Source organism: Leucoraja erinacea, chromosome 2, assembly GCF_028641065.1.
Source record: "Leucoraja erinacea ecotype New England chromosome 2, Leri_hhj_1, whole genome shotgun sequence".
Taxonomy (NCBI): Eukaryota; Metazoa; Chordata; class Chondrichthyes; order Rajiformes; family Rajidae; genus Leucoraja; species Leucoraja erinaceus.
In genome coordinates, this window is record NC_073378.1 from 120,969,125 (window position 1) to 120,982,347 (window position 13,223).

Sequence of the window (13,223 nt, forward strand, 5' to 3'; positions counted from 1 at the left end):
TGGAGTAGATCAAACAGGCCTAAGTTGGTTTCTGTGCAGGCGGGGATCTCTGGTGGAAGCTGGGAAGGATTGTCCGATTAGCATTTTTAGCTGAGAATGCCTGCGAATGCTTCTTGCCTTGCTGATGAACGTAGACACTGCCTCGAAAATTATGAAGTCCACAAACAATATCCATGGTATTGACGCAGCGAGGTTAAAGTTATATATAGGTGTAACCTCTAGCAATCTGGTTTTGCAGCCATCCAAATCAGTGTTTCTGTTCACCCATTGTAGTAACCAAACGGTGTCGTGCGGCACGGTGATGCAGCTGTAGAGTTGCTGCCTTACAGCGCCAGAGACCCGGGTTTGATCCTGAGTACGGGTGCTGTCTGTACAGAGTTTGTACATTCTCTCTGCGATTATCAGGGTTTTCTGTTGGAGCACCAGTTTCCTCCCACACTCCAGATTTGTAGGTTAATTGGCTTTGGTAAAAATTGTAAATTGTCCCGCGTGTGCAGGATAGTGCTAGTATGCGGGGATAGCAGCTTAGCTATGACAGTGGGCCGATGGGCCTGTTTCCATTCTGTATCTCTAAACTAAACCTGTCTCTTCATAGATGAACACATACAATCGAGACAGCAAATGACTGATGCGCAACATCGGGTGTCTTTAGCCTGACAAATCCTTCAGTCTGACAAAACCTTTCATTGTCCAGAAAATATAGGCCTGTCGTCCAGTAGGCAAAACTGCTGACTCCTGAGGCACCCAGAGTTGGTTTAAAGCTGCCCATATGGCAGAAGAGTTGACATATTGCCATCAGGACAAGGCAGATGGCAAAGTGTGCCCATATACGTCCACAAAGACAGGTGGCGCAACTTGTCACAGCTTCCCCGCTGAATGCTGGCCGGTTCAGGTGCTGCTCTTCCTCCGTGCCCAAGGTATATGATTGCCATGCTGCAGTCTCAATGCCCGGGGTAGCTCTCACTGAGAGTCAGGCACCTCCCTGCCTTCTGCACACACACTCTGCTTGCTTATTTTAGCAACAACAACAAAATAGCTGACCCAGGGAAACAGCAATGCATTAACGATGGTAAAATACCAGTCCTTGTTCTGCAGAAAAGCTTCAAGCTTTGCAAAACAAATTAACAAAACAATTGGGGAAAGTGTCCCCTCTCTTGCTACCCTGTGACACACACGCCTATTACTCTTGCTCACTGTGACATATCTGCTGCATATTTTTCACTTGTGTGGTGACTGTGCTGCCGATTCCAAATCTGTGCCTTCGTTAAACTCACTAATGCCAAGTGGAAATACTCAATCCATCGCATTTTGCTTTTGTGAAATGCTCAATATTCGTTTTGCCTGCGGAGCTCCGTAATGCAAGCTTAGACCCTCATTACTGGCTTTTAACAAGCACTTTTACTAATGCCTGTTAATCCATTCGACAGATTGCTCAGAGTGGTACCAAGCTTAAATTTTCCAAATGCAACATCAATAGCAACACATTTAAAATGAGAATTACGGTAATGTGGGTTGAGTTTAGTTTTGTTTAGAGATACAGCGCGGATACAGCGCAGAGTCTACGCTGACCATGATCACCAGTGCACTAATTCTGTCCCACACACCATGGACCATTTACAAAAGTCAATTAACCCACAAACCTGTGCATCTTTGGAATGTGGGAGGAAAGGGAAAACCCACGTGGTCACGGGGAGAATGTACAAACTCTGTTACAGGCAGCACCCATAGTCAGAGTAAAGGGCCTGTCCCACTTACGTGTCCTTGGCACGCAAATTACGCTACCTCGCCATCGCGTTGAGACGCACGGGCATCGTGTGGCCGCGTGGGATCAGTCCCACTGAGAAGCGCGGAGGGGTATGTAGTTGTGCGCGGTATCGCGCGGGGCTCCGAAATGTTTGTAGCGAACGAAATCTTCGCGCGCCAACGGCCTGTCGCGGAACTAATGGTCAAAGTGGGACGGGCCCAAGACCCTGGCGCGACGCAACGTCTCACCTCCAACAGCAGCAGAAGCAGGCAAACGATCGCCGAACTCGGCCTGGGGCTCACGGCCGTTATGGTCCAGATCCGCCCCCACTTCTACTCCCAGAGCGGGGCCAAGAAAATTGAAGATAGTCACAAAATGCAGGAGTAACTCAGCGGGACCGGCAGCATCTCTGCAGAGAAGCAATGGGTGACTTTTCAGGTCAAGACCCTTCTTTCAGGCTGAAGAAGAGTCTTGACCCGAAACGTCACCCATTCCTTCTCTCCAGAGATCTGCCGGTCCCGCTGAGTTGCTCCAGCATTTTGTGTCCATCTTCAAATTACGTCACGCGCTCCAGACGGCTGTGCGGGCGCATGAAATCGCGCGCGACCTTCGCGGGACCGTCGCGCCCTCAACGCAACCACGTGGTCGCGTAATTAGCGTGCCAAGGACACGTATGTGGGACAGGGGCTTAAGGCTGCAACTCTAGCCCTGCGCCACTGTGGGAGGAGAAGGAAAGAGGGAGGAGAGGAGGGGGAAGGGGGGTGGTCGTACGGTCGAATGTGGATGGCGTTCATTGCAGGTTAACATTAAACAAAAACATTCCTCAGAAGTGTATTTTTTACTTAAATTTAGGAATCAATGCAGCAGCAGTCACTGAAGATGTTTGTCAGGACAGTAAATCACTGGATTAATGGGCTCACATTCCATGTGCAGGATCCTGACTCTGAGATTACAAGCTTTACCTTCCCCTTGCTTCTGTTACTGTATCAGGTCGCTGCCCACTGCAGTGAAGGTGCAGGAGATGCAGGTGTCTTTAACAAGATATTTGCTAAAGTACAGAGTTGCTTCACTAAGTTAAACAAGACCTTGTTTAAAGCTGATTTAACAGCTCATTAATTTTCAAATGAAGAAAATTTCCCAGTGCTTTGGCAGCCGACCTTCACAGCCTGAACTGCTTCTACCACTGAAGTATAATCCTCAGTCACTTTCCATTTCCTGCTTTCCTCACGCTTCCAATTATTCAACTCCCCAGATACTTTTCCCAGTCCTGATGCAAGGTCATAACATAAAGCACAACTATTCTCTTGCCTCCACGGATGCTGTTTGACCTGCTGCGGCGATATAGGTATTGGTTTAATATTGTCATGTGCACTGAGATACAGTGGACAATCTTTGTTTTCAGAGCTATCCAGGTAAATGATTCAATGATATGTTATTGTCATGTGTACCTAGGGACAATGAAATGCTTTGTTTTGCTTACAACCTGATAAAATTATGCAACAGACCTCACCGAGGCAGCATACAAGTGTTGCCACGTTTCTGGCACCGACAAAGTGACAAAAGGTCACTAAACCAGACAAAATCATGAGAGGCCTCTTCCACCCCTGCAACGGACTGTTCCAGCCGCTACGGTCAGGCAAACGCCTCCGTTGCCATGCAGTGAGAACGGAGAGGTTGAGAAGGAGTTTCTTCCCAGAGGCAATTCGGACTGTAAACGCCTTTCTCACCAGGGACTAACTCTACAGAACGTTTTTCTTCTATTATTTATTATGTGAAATAATATGTGTGTTATGATTGTGTTTATAATTTGTTTGGTTGTTTTGTTGTTCCGCGAGCATTGCCACTTTCATTTCACTGCACATCTCGTATGTGTATGTGACAAATAAACTTGACTTGACTTGACTTGACTTGAACAATCCCATCTTCTGCCTGTTCCTCTATAATCTTTGCTTGGCAGTCCGTCTATGCTCTTGGTGGTTGCTCGCGATGTTCCTCCTCACTCTCGGCGGCGCAGCACCCGCTACAGTCTCATCGGTCCCCCTACACTCTCGATGCCCCCCCCCCCCCCACTACGCTCACAGGTCCCCCTGTGTTCTTGGCGGTTGCTCCCGGCTGCCCTCTTCACTCTCGACGGCACGGGCTCCTCTTCACTCTCTGTGGCGCAGGTCCTGTCGAAGCCGGTGGCTCGGGGCCGAGTTCGGAGTCCACAATGGGGAAGCTGGGCATATCGAGCGGGTCCTCGGTCCTCGGTGAGTGAGTCCCTGGTCCGCAGTGGGCAAGCCGGGGCTGCGGTGCTGGATTAACTCAATGGGTCAGACAGTATTTCCGCAGGACATGGGTAGATGATTTTTCAGGTCGGGACACTTCCTCAGATGCCCCTTTTGGGAAACCAGCATCTGTAGTATCACCAGTCTGAAGAAGGGTTTCGGCCTGAAACGTCGCCTATTTTCTTCGCTCCATAGATGCTGCTGCACCCGCTGAGTTTCTCCAGCAATTTTGTGTACCTTCGATCTTCCAGCATCTGCAGTTCCTTCTTGAACACACCTGTAGTTCCTTGTTTCTCCAAATCATGAGAACATGTCAGTTTGGTTGAAGGTGAAGGAAATCGTATATCCAAGATTGCAGATAAAAAACGATGAGAACAGCAGGAAGTGCAAAGAGAAAATAAACAGAGTGCAGAATAGAACATTACAGCTACTGAGAAAATCCAGATAAGATATAGCACATGGCCGCAACAAGATCGATTGGAATATTGAGAATTCATTCTTTGCTTGTGAGAGGTCTATTCAACTATGGAACTGGTATGCTACAAGCTGCGCACTATATTGCGCACTCTGTATCTTCCCCTTTGCTCTATCAGTTAATAACAGTGGAGAAGATGCTGTTGCTGAATCTTGAGCTACATGCCTTCAAGCATTTGTATCTCCTGCCCATCAGGAGAAAGGAGGAGAGAGAATGACTGGGGTGTGAGTTGGCCTCGATGATGCGCCGCGTGGCGGTAAAAGGCTTCCGTGATGCACCGCATGGCGGTCAAAGACTCTCAGGTTGTGCCACCTGCTCTAGTCTCACCTGCCCACAGTTGGCCTATATCCATATCAGCACATATCACCAGGTTAATTCCCGGGATGGTGGGGCTGACATATGATGAAAGAATGGGTCGACTGGGCTTGCGTTCACTGGAATTTACAAGGGGATCTTATAGAAGCAGATAAAATTCTCAAAGGATTGGACAGGCTGGATGCAGGAAAAATGTTCCCGATGTTGGGGGAGTCCAGAACCAGGGGGTCACAGTTTGAGAATAAGGGGTAGGACATTTAGGACTGAAAGTAAAAACCTTTTCACCCAGAGAGTTGTGAATCTGTGGAGTTCTCTGCCATGAATGGCAGTGGAGGCCAATTCACTGGATGTTTTCAAGAGAGAGTTAGATATAGCTTTTAGGGCTAAAGGAATCAAGGGATATGGGGAAAAAGCAGGAACGGGGTACTGATTTTAGATGATCAACCATGATCATATTGAACGGCGGTGCTGGCTCGAAGGGCCAAATGGTCAACTCCTGCACCTATATTTCTGTTTCGTTGTTTCAATCCTTCTGTACCTGTCCAAATGACTTTTAGATGTTGTTACAGTACCTCTCAACCTCGCCGACTCTCCTTCACACCAGATGGCTCCTTGCTTCTCACTCCAGCCGGCTGTGTGGAAGCAGGAGAAAACGTTGCCAACTCAATGTACGTCTTTTCCAGGGAAAATCTGAAAGGACCCATCGTCCACCTGCCTTGCCCTAGCTAAGGCTATTCGCTGTTGCCCAGTATTCTTTGAGCTATGGCAACCTAAAGCAGAAGGTTCAGATGAGTCGACTGAATCTTGCATTGCAACATATCTCCGACACTATCAGCACCAGCCACTCACCACTCAATCATGACTACGGGTGCAGGCTGTATGAAGTTTGCACGTTCTCCCCATGACATGCGTAGGTTTCCTCCAGGTGCTCCGGTTTCCCCCCACACTCCAAAGATGTACAGGTTAGTAGGTTAATGGGCTTTGGTAAAAAAAAATTGTCCCTAGTGTGTAAGATAGTGTTAGTGTGTGGGGATCGCTGGTCAGTGCAGATGGTGAGCCGAAGGGCCTGTTGCCGCGTTGTAACTCTAAACTCTAAAGCACTGTCTTGCTCTAAACCAATATCTGACATCTGATATGAATCAGCTTGTTAACATCTCTAAGAAGGAACTGAAAATGCTGTTTTATACCAAAGATGGACACAAGATGCTGGTGTAACTCAGCGGGTCAGGCAGCATCTTTGGAGAAAAGGAATAGGTGATGCTTCGGGTTGGAAACCTTCTTCCTTTTCTCCAGAGATGCTGCCTGACCAGCTGAGTTACTCCAGCACTTTGTGTCTATTAGCTTGTTCATGTCAGTTTGATTGAAAGTGAAGGAAATCGTATATCCAAGCATGCAAATGAAATCAAGTTGGAAGCACAGTCAGTAGTGTAAATAATAAGAGGATGTTACAGAGGGATAAAGGAATATAGAAAGAGCAGGAGGGTATAGAGTCCAACGTCAGGTGGTTCTTTTTCAGAACCAAATTCTCGGGATGGCGGGACTGACATATGATGAAAGAATGGAGCGACTAGGCACTGGAATTTAGAAGGATGCGAGGGGATCTTGTAGAAACATATAAAATTCTTAAGGGATTGGACAGGCTAGATGCAGGAAACATTTTCCCGATGTTGGGGGAGTCCAGAATCAGGGGCCACAGTTTAAGAATAAGGGGTAGGACATTTAGAACTGAGATGAGGAAAACCTTTTCACACAGAGGGTTGTGAGTTTGTGGAATTCTCTGCCTCAGAAGCAATTGGAGGCTTCACTGGATGCTTTCAAAAGAGCATTAGATATAGGTCTTAAGGCTAGCGGAATCAAGAGATATGGGGAGAAGGCAGGAACGGAATACTGATTGTGGATGATCAGCCATGATCACATTGAATGGCGATGCTGGCTCGAAGGGCCATCTGGCCTACTCCTGTACCTATTGTCTATGCGTCTATGTATCTATGTATAAATCAGGGTATTATCTAAATGAGATACTTAGGTGAGAGCATAGAGATTTTTGATCTGGATCCAAGGATACAAATAATTAAAGGTCAAGAAATAGTTATAAAAAGTAACCAAAAACGTTAATAGAGGGAGTTGGAAAACAAAGTGGAGGAAACAATAATGGTTCAAACTGGCCATCTGGCAGGATAAACCAGTCTGGGATCAAGCATAACGTGTGGGAATAGTAACATGGTGGTTCATATATTTGAACTAATGTCCAGAGACCCGAACCATTAAATTGGAGTGCCAAGCACAAATCTCACCACGGCAGAGACTTTAAACAAGTAATGCAATATATCAAGTTTTACAAAAAAATTATTTCAGTGATGGAGTTTATGAGACAGCAGACCTATTGATGACATTGACTCATGTTCTTCCTCAAGTTGGTGAAATGAGCATAGGTAATAAATACCCACTTTTTTCAACATGTTTTTCACACGATCTACTGTAGATGTTGCTGGCCATTGTTTAGACCATGTATTAGAGGCAAAGAGTCCCACAATGTGGAAGTAGGTCCTTGTACCAACTTGCCCATGACGACCAACATGCCCGATTAACATGAGTTCCACTTGCCTGCATTTGGCCTATATCCTTCTCAGCGTATCCTACCTATGTACCTGTCCAAATGTTTTTTTTAAACGTTGTGGTTGTAGATAGCTCAATTACCTCCTGCGGCAGTTTGTTCCATATACCTACCACCTTGTTCGTAAAAAGGTTGCCCCTCATGTTGCTAATAAACCGTTCTCCCTTCACTATAAACCCATGCCCTCTGATTTATTGTCCATACTCAATTATTACTGACCTGTGGAGGTGTGCGGCAAGGTGGCACAGCGGTAGAGTTACTGCCTTACAGCGCCAGAGACCCAGGTTCAATCCTGACTGCGGATGCTGCCTGTGTGGAGTTTGTACTCTCTCCCCGTGACCTGTGTGGATTTTTACTAGGATCTCCGTTTTCCTCTCACAATCCAAAGACGTACAGGTTTGTAGGTTAATCGGCTTGGTATAATTGTAAATTGTCCCTAGTGTGTGTAAGATAGCGCTAGTGTGCAGGAATCGCTGGTCAGCGCAGACTTGGCGAGCAGAAGAGCCTGTTTACTCGATGTATCTCTAAACTAAACCAAAAAGGTCATTAGGTCTTTAGCCTTGAGCAAAGAAGACTGAGGGGAGATCAAAAATAGATGTTAAAAGTTATGAATGACTTTGAGGAAGCGTTAGCAGAGGGACTGTTTCTACCTTTGGGGAAGAGCAAAACTGAAGTTCATCACGATAAGATAGTCACCAAGGAATCCAGTAGGGAAAACCATCTTTGCCTCGACAAGTGTGAATATAGTCTCACCATTACAAGCAGTGGTTGAAATTAATAGTATGAACACGTTTGCAGAGGATGGACACATGTATGAGTGAGAAGGAAAGAGAGGGTTACACTGATCGAAGAAAGAGAGGAGGAAGCTCACGGATCCAACACCATTATTAAGTTTGCTGATGATACCACGGTGGTAGGACTGATCAGCAACAACGATGAGTCAGCCTACAGGGAGGAGATCCAGCACCTGACAGCCTCGTGTGCCAACAATAACCTCGTCCTCAACACCAAAAAGACGAAGGAGATTATTGTTGACTTCAGGCACACCAGAGGAGGCAGTCATACCCCCATCCATATAAACGGGACTGAGGTGGAGCGCGTCTCCAGCTATAAATTCCTCGGAGTACATATCTCGGAGAATTTGTCCTGGTCCCTCAACACCTCCAAGCTGATCAAAAAGGCACAGCAGCGCCTTTACTTCCTGAGGAGGCTCAAGAAAGCCCACCTGTCCCCCCGGATCCTGACCAACATTTACCGCTGTACCATAGAGAGTATCCTGACCACCTGCTTCACGGTGTGGTACAGCAGCTGCACTGCTGCGGACAGGAAGGCACTACAACGGGTGGTGAAAACCGCGCAGCACATCATCGGTGCTCCGCTCCCTGCCATGGATGCCCTGCACCGAAAACGGTGTCTGAGACGGGCTGGGAAGATCATTAAAGACCCCTCACACCCCAACCATGGACTGTTTGCCCTCCTCCAATCAGGGAGGCGGTACAGGAGCCTCAGGTCACGTACTAGTAGGATGAGGAACAGCTTCTACAACAATACAATCACATTGCTGAACTCGGAGTCCCGCCAATAGATTTCTCCGGTCCCTCCGTCCCCATTGTTTAATTATTCTGTAATTTTTGATTATTCTGTCTCTTCTCTCTTTCTATTTTTTTTATTTCTTTATGCACAACTACTACGGACTGACGCAAAACTGCATTTCGTTGTACTCATACTTGTATTTGTGCGATGACATTAAAGTTGAATTGAATTGAATTGAATTGAATGTGGTGTACACATGTCCGCATTAACTGGTTGCCTTTAGTGGCTGGTGGACGTCATTGGATGTGTGACATACATTCGACCATGTTCATTTGTGCAACCTCACACATACACCAGACTGGGCATGGATTACATCTTTCATTCCCTGAAGGATATTATTTACACTTGGACAATTATTCACTTTGACAATAAGAACACATATAGACATAAAAAGCTGGAGTAACTCAGTGGGACAGGCAGCATCTCTGGAGAGAAGGAATGGGTGACGATTTGGGTCGACACCCTTCTGCACACTCAACCCGAAAGATCACCCATTCCATCATCTCCATTACACAGCTACATCTCTTCGTCAGATAAACACTGCCCAGGGTCTGGCCTCCCCAGGGGAGCATGGGTGAAGCTCAACAGACTTGGTACTGGAGTTGGGCGTTTCAGTGCCAGCGTGTGGAGATGGGGGCTCCGCCAGAGCCCAGCTTGTGAATTTGAAGCAGAACAACAGACAGCCAACCATGTCATCTATGGGTGCCCGCTCTACCACCCACCAAATGGAGCTCAGGGCCTGGTAGACATTGACGCAGAGACAACAACCTGGCTGCTCAACACCCGGCTTGAGATCTAACTATTACATTGGTTTATGTTTCATTCGCAAGAAGAAGAAGACCCATCCCTTCTCTCCAGAGATGCTGTCTGACCCGCTGAGTTACTCCAGCTTTTTGTGTCTATCTTCAGTTTAAACCAGCATCTGCAGTTCCTTCCAACACAATAAGAGCACATATGTCAGTCTGTTGTTGATCTACTACAGCTCGGCATTCAACACCATCATCCCCTCCAAACTTGTCACTGAATTCAGGGAACTGGGTCTCTATAAAATTGGATCCTCGACTTCCTCATCAGCAGACCACACAATCATTACGAACTGGTCGCACCACTTTCCCCTCGATAACCATTAATAAATGAGCACGAAAAGGCTGTGTGCTCCACCCCCTGCTCTTCTATACACATGCCTGTGTAGTTAGACACTGCTTCAATGGTGTGTTCTCAGTCCCCTGCTACAGTCTCTGTACACACGACTGTGTAGTTAGAAGGAATGGGTGACGTATTGGGGAGTGAATCACCTGACTCAGTCTGAAGAAGGGTCTCAACGTTTAACATCACCCATTCCTTCTCTCCAGAGATGCTGCCTGTCCCGCTGAGTTATTTCAGCATTTTGTGTCTATCTTCGGTTTAAATCAGCATCTGCAGTTCTTTCCTACACACTGTGTAGTTGGGCACTTGCTTCAATGCTGTGTGCTCAGTCTCCTGCTCTACTCTCTTTATACACAGTGTAGTTAGACACTGCCCAAATGCCATCTTTAAACTCACCGGGGATGCCAGTGTTGGATAAATAACGGGTAACGACAAATCAACGTGCAGGAGGGAGATTGAAAACCCGAGTGAATGGTGCCAGAAGAACAATCTTGCTATCAATGTTAACAAGGTCAAAGAGCTGATTGTTGACTTCAGGAGGGGGCGTTGGGGATCCATTGGCTTCATCGATGTTACGGCAGTGGAGAGAGTCGACAAATATTCTAATGAACTTTTACAAAATTTTTACAAAACCCTCGTTTTAATGGAGCCCATTATAAAGGATTTTGGTTATAGCGGACAAATCTGCCGACGCCACTCCCGAGTTGCATCGCAGTCACAAGGAGAATGCTCAAACTCCGTCCAGACAGCACCCATAGGCAGGATCAAACCCGGGTCTCTGGCGCTGTGAGGCAGCAACTCTACCGCTGTGCCACTGTGTCACGCCAGCTGCAGAAAGTAAGAATTTCATTGTCCCTTTGTCGGTACTTACTGGAAGACCATTAAACACTCTTGGCTTGAGCCAGTTGCTTTATAATGCTTCATAATTATGATTGTCATCTTTACTGAATAAACAAGGAGCGACTCTCATATCCCATTGTGCAAATAAACACCATTCACCTGGATGACACTGGTGATTAAAGTGTGAAATTATGTCTGGCATAAACTCAGTTTGCTAATCTAATTCAGCCACCTGATTCAATTGTGTAAATTCTGACAAGTTACTTGCCCTAGTAGTGAACTAGAGGAAACATTTGAACTAAGTACTTAGGAACTGGAATAATAATGCTTTCTCCTGTCCATACAGTGTAGACACTAATGCCCCTGTCCCACTTAGGAAACCTGAATGGAAACCTCTGGAGACTTTGCGCCCCCTCCCAAGGCTTTCCGTGCGGTTCCCGGAAGTTCCCGGAGGTTTTTGTTAGTCTCCCTACCTGCTTCCACTACTTGCAACCTCCGGCAACCACCTGCAACCTCCGGGAACTGCACGGAAACCTTGGGTGGGGCGCAAAGTCTCCAGAGGTTTCCGTTCAGGTTTCCTAAGTGGGACAGGGGCATAAGTTATATTCCCTAAAAGCAGTGAACCTTGGGCAACTGAAATATTCAAAGCTGACGAAATGTGTAGGAGGGACTGCAGGTGCTGGTTTCCACTGAATAATGGCACAAAATGCTGGAGAAACTCAGCCGGACAGGCAGCATCTCTGGAGAGAAGGAATGGGTGATGTTTTGGGTTGGGACCCTTCTTCAATCCGATCTTCGGATCAATTCAATCTTCGGATTGAAGAAGGGACTCGACCCGAAATGTCACCAATTCCTTCTATTCAGAGATGCTGCCTGTCCCACTGAGTTTCTCCAGCATTTCGTGTCTACCTTCGATTTGAACCAGCATCTGCAGTGCTTTCCTACACATGTAGCCTCTCAGGCTGAAGAGTGGTCTCGACCCGAAACGTCACCAAGATATTTTCTCCAGAGATGCTGGCTAATCCGCTGAGTTACTCCAACATTATGTGCCTGTCCTCGGTGTAAACCAGCATCTGCAGTTCCTTCCAACACAAGCCCTGTAAAGCCCTGCTACGGAAAGCCGTCGGAGGTCTTGTCCGAATGGCCTGGGTGAAATGGAGAACTGATGATGCTAATTGTGTACTTCAGCTATTCTGATTGCGCTGTGATCTGGCCTGAACCACTTCACACACAGCGATTACGCTCTTGCTCATAATGGAGCAATTAATATCAGCGCCCTGACGTGCTGTTTCTCTCATAATGTGCCATCTGCTCCTGTATCGGTGCAGGAAGAACAGTTGTCCACCACATTCCGTAAGAGTAATGTCTGGCAGAACACCCACCGTCAGCACCACAGCTATGTCAAGCTGAAGCACAGATACAGGCAAGCTGCAGGAATTAGATAACCGCAGAGCTGCTGAATGACTGGTGAAAAGGGATCACTGAGACTGCTCAATTAGGGCAGGGTGGCCGCACACTCGTTAAGGTAATAGACTAATAATTCAAAGGCCGGGATGAACAATATACAAACCCAAGTTCAAAGCCCACCGTTGCGGAATTGAAGTTAGATAACACTTGGAGACCTGACCACAGTGTTGGTTAAAGAAGCTACTTATCTTTACTCGGTTGCTCTTCTCCTTGGCTCTATCTATTGTACTCGAGATTGAACTGATTGTGTCTATGCATGGATGGGCACAAAATGCTGGAGTAACTCAATGGGTCAGGCAGCATCTCTGGAGGAAAGGAATAGGTGACATTTTGGGTTGGATCCCATCTCCAGAGATGTTGGCTGACCCATTGAGTTACTCCAGCAATTTGTGTCTATCTTCAGTATAAACCAGCTTCTGCAGTTCCTTCCTAAATGTATCTATGCATGGTGTGCTTGGTCTGCTTGGATAGCATGTAACACAAAGCTTTTCACTAACTCAGTACATGTGCCCAGAGTAAACCTAAGCATAAACCGAAACCTCAACCTAACACATTGTAAGCATTTCAGAACAGATTGAACCAGGAGGTCAGGCAGATTTTTGCACCAGGAATAGTGGAATGTGAGGCCAGGATTTTCTGGAGTTTAGAAGAGTGAGAAGGGACTTGGTGGATTCATTTTGTAAAGGGCGACACAGTAGCGCAGTGATAGAGTTGCTGCTTTACAGCACAAGAGACCTGGGTTTGATCCTGACTACGGGTGCT